This window comes from Marmota marmota, unplaced genomic scaffold (assembly GCF_001458135.2).
Source record: "Marmota marmota marmota unplaced genomic scaffold, marMar, whole genome shotgun sequence".
NCBI classification, from domain to species: Eukaryota; Metazoa; Chordata; class Mammalia; order Rodentia; family Sciuridae; genus Marmota; species Marmota marmota.
Window position 1 is genome coordinate 20,923,561 of NW_025999960.1, and position 3,835 is coordinate 20,927,395.

At 34.2% G+C, this 3,835-nt stretch overlaps 1 pseudogene; it reads left to right on the forward strand.

Moving 5' to 3' along the window:
• The first annotated feature begins 443 nt into the window (after positions 1 to 443).
• Positions 444 to 2,882, forward strand: LOC107148776 (annotated as a pseudogene).
• Positions 2,883 to 3,835: the final 953 nt, after the last annotated feature.

The window sequence follows — 3,835 nt, forward strand, 5'->3', positions numbered from 1 at the left end:
TAGCACAAGCGAGGCCCTGGGTTCAATCCTCAGCACCACATAAAAATAAATAAAGAAAATTAAGGTTAAAACAAAAAGAAACAAAGAAACACTTTAAATGACTAGTGAAATTATGTACCAAAACATATGTATTTATCAAGAAAGAAAAGTATTTTTAGTCTTTAACTTCCTTTAATTTCCCTCTAATTTATTCATAAAACAGAATAAACAATTGCTACACAATATAGATTGTTCTCCAGTAGAAATGCAAACTAATTTATTAGTTCTCTGACTAGGTAGCCTGAAAAAAAAAAGGAATGCTTCTTGCTGGCATAATCATTTTTAAAGCATAAATGAGCATTGCATAGCTTTTTTTGGTATATTGCTTTTTTAATGTTAGCTCAAACCTAGTTACCACTGTTATTTTTGGGGAAGAGATGATGATGATGATGATGATGATGATGATGATGATGATGATGATGATGATTGTTTTTGCATTCAGACTTGATGAAAGTAAGAGCACCATAATTCAAAACCACACAAGACTGACAATGTTCATCCTCACAGGTTTGACTGATGACCCAGAATTAAAAGTTGTATTATTTGTCTTCCTGCTTCTTACCTAGTCGCTGAGTGTCACTGGCAATCTGACCATCATCACACTCACCCTAGTGGATACGGACCTGAAGATCCCCATGTACTTTTTCCTTCGGAATTTCTCTCTTAGAAATCCCCTATACTATTAAATTGCTGGCTACTATGGCAACTGGGGACACGACCATTTCCTATGCCGTTGTGCTACTCAAGTGTTTTTTGCCTACCTGCCGGTGTCCTGCCCTAGCGGGGTCCAGGGAGTCCTGAAGGATGAGTGGCATTGGCGAAAAGATGAGACAGGAGTCGTTCCGTTGGAGCAATCTCCAGAGAGAGAGCTAATGCAGCTTTCTCTGGGTCATCTTTTATTACAATTTTTCTCATCATTATAGATTCAGAATACGTCATTGATTATATAGTTTAAAACTTGGCCAAGACATGACATTTCCTTAACCATGATTGGGGGTACAAACAATGTAACATTAATTTACATTTTTCCAGGATATGACCTTCAGTTATGTAATTATTAAAAGTACAGAATCATTAATAAAATACATCACTAATTTACATTTTTCAGATTTTCCCAAGATTTACTATTTTTCCCAAGATATGTTATTTTCTACGTAACCAGACTCTAAGTCTCCTAACCAATCATTAACCTAAAGTACACTTGTACTTTATTTCTAATCTAAAATTCCCATCTAAAAAAGTCCCTTTAAATCTTATATTTAAAACATCCTAAAGTTTATAAATCATTCTTAAAACATATCAGAAACCTATACAACTAAAAACTTAAGAATTTCTAAACTTAAGAATCTAAATAAAATAATACTTCTAACATTATTCTAAAACTGTGTCTTATAAAGCTATTTTAATTAATTCCTAAATTTATTCTCATAAAACTGGTTGAGCTGCTTTCTCAAATAGTTTCTTTGTTTCTCAGTCAAGGTGCACTAGTTCTCATATCTTTATAATCTTTCTCAAAAGAAAATAAGTTCTAAACATCAATCCACTTTCCACCAATATTAACTATGCTCATCATATATCCCTATGTAAAATAAAAAAGGGTTTATAAAAAGAGAAGAATATGTCTTTATATGTTTTAACTTTCCTAAGTGTATAATATAACTTTCCTTAATCAAAAATGAAACTGCATGTGGTGAACTTTGTAAAATAAGCATACGGATTAGGTTTTCTAAGAGGCCGGAAATATGGGCTTGGGTTCTAGTTGATATAATCAATGTGATGCCTAAAATTCTCATGACCTTTCAAAGGATGATTGTTGTCCGTTATCAGGTTTGTCCACAATGTACTGAAATAGAAGAACAGCCTTCTACTTTGTCCTTGATATGCTGAGGGGTAGTAGAACAGCCTTCAAGGCATGAACTACCTGTTATTTTATAGCCATCTGAAATTTAACTTGTTTGGCATTTAACATACTCATGCTTCCTGTCAGGAACATAAGCATGAAAATGAAAAGTCCCAATTACATAAAAAGGGTCTCATGGTTTCGGTTTCCCACCAACCAGCGTGGCTTTGCCAGCATTCATCCTCACTGTGACCCTGTCAAGACAGTGGGAGAGTGGCTTTGCCAACACTTTTTCTCACTGTGACCCTGTCAAGACAGTGAGTGGGGGATCGCCTTCACCACCTACCTACTTGGAGCATCAGAATTTTACATGTTGGCAGCTATGTCCTATGACCGCTATGTGGCCATCTGTAAGCCCCTTCATTACATGACCATCATGAACAGCAAAATCTGCATTCAGCTGGTCCTCAGTTGTGGGCTTGCTGGCTTTTTTGTCATCTTCCCACCACTGTCCTAGCTCTAAATATTGACTTCTGTGCCTCCAAGGTTGTTGATCATTTCTACTGTGACACTACACCCCTCATGCAGATCTCCTGCACAGACACACGGCTCCTGGAGATGATGAGATTCATCTCAGCTTTGGTGACACTCTTGGTCACACTGGTCATGATGATGTTATCCTACACCTATGTCGCTCTGATCATTCTAAGAATCCCTTCAACTAGTCAGAGGAAAAAGGCTTTTCCACATGTTCTTCTCACATGATCGTGATATCCCTTTCCTATGGCAGCTGCATCTTCATGTATCTTAAACCTTCAATCAAACAAAGAACATCTTTTTCCAAGGGAATTGCTGTCCTCAATACCTCAGTTGCTCCACTTTTGAACCCTTTCATCTATACCTTACGGAATCAACAAGTGAAAAAGCCTTTGTTAATCTGATACACAGGATTGTCTCTTTCTCAAAGAAATTAATGTTTTACTTTGTTATACAAAGGATATGAACAAGGAAGGCCCAGGTAGTTTCAGCAGCTTCCAAGAGATAGTTTTCTCCTTTACTTTTTATTTCATTGTTCTGACATTTAACTTTATATCCTTTGAAAAATATTTTTTTCTCAAAACTTTAGTCTGAAATGCTAATTTTTCTTGTAATCTCCATTAAATCTGCCTTTTATTTTTGACTTTATTTCCTCCCTTCTCTTAGTTTTCTTTCTATGGACATATGAAAATGTTGAGTTTCCACTTTCAATATGTCTCTTTTTGTTCCTTAAGAATTGCAATTAGGTAAGACTAAAAAGTTTATCTCATTTAAAATTGCGTTTGATGTATGTATGATCCATCAAACTAATTTAGAATTAATATTTATTTTTATGCTTCCAATTAAGTGATGTATATTGTATTTAAGTAGATTAAAAGAAAATTATAGCAGAGCTTTTCATGTTTGCCTTTGAGCACTATTTACCTTTGACGTGTATATTTAAATGTTTTATATGTGCCTGTCTCTGAGTGTATATTCACACATATCTATGTATATGTGCATAAGCTCTAAAATAACAAATCACTTAATTTTTAGATGAAAGAAGTTACATTCATAAATGATTTTTATCATGGTTAAAAGAAAATGTGACAATATTACTGGTTCATTTTGAAAATCAATAATAAATATAATACTTATTTGATGGTCTCAAACTCCCCCAAATTCCTCTGATTAACTTGAGATAATCCTAAAGTAAATTCTAAATGATTTGTGAATCTTTGTGAAATAAGAGCAATGCTAATTCTATTTTGTTTTCAAATTTTATTTGTCTGACCTTTATGTCTGACCTAGGTATATATTAGTACAGATATGCAGATTGATATAGTTATAGATATACTTCCTACCAGTGATACCAAGATAGTAGAAGATTCAATTTCTAGCTTACTGAATTGCTACCTTAAGACTGAATCTATTAGGAGA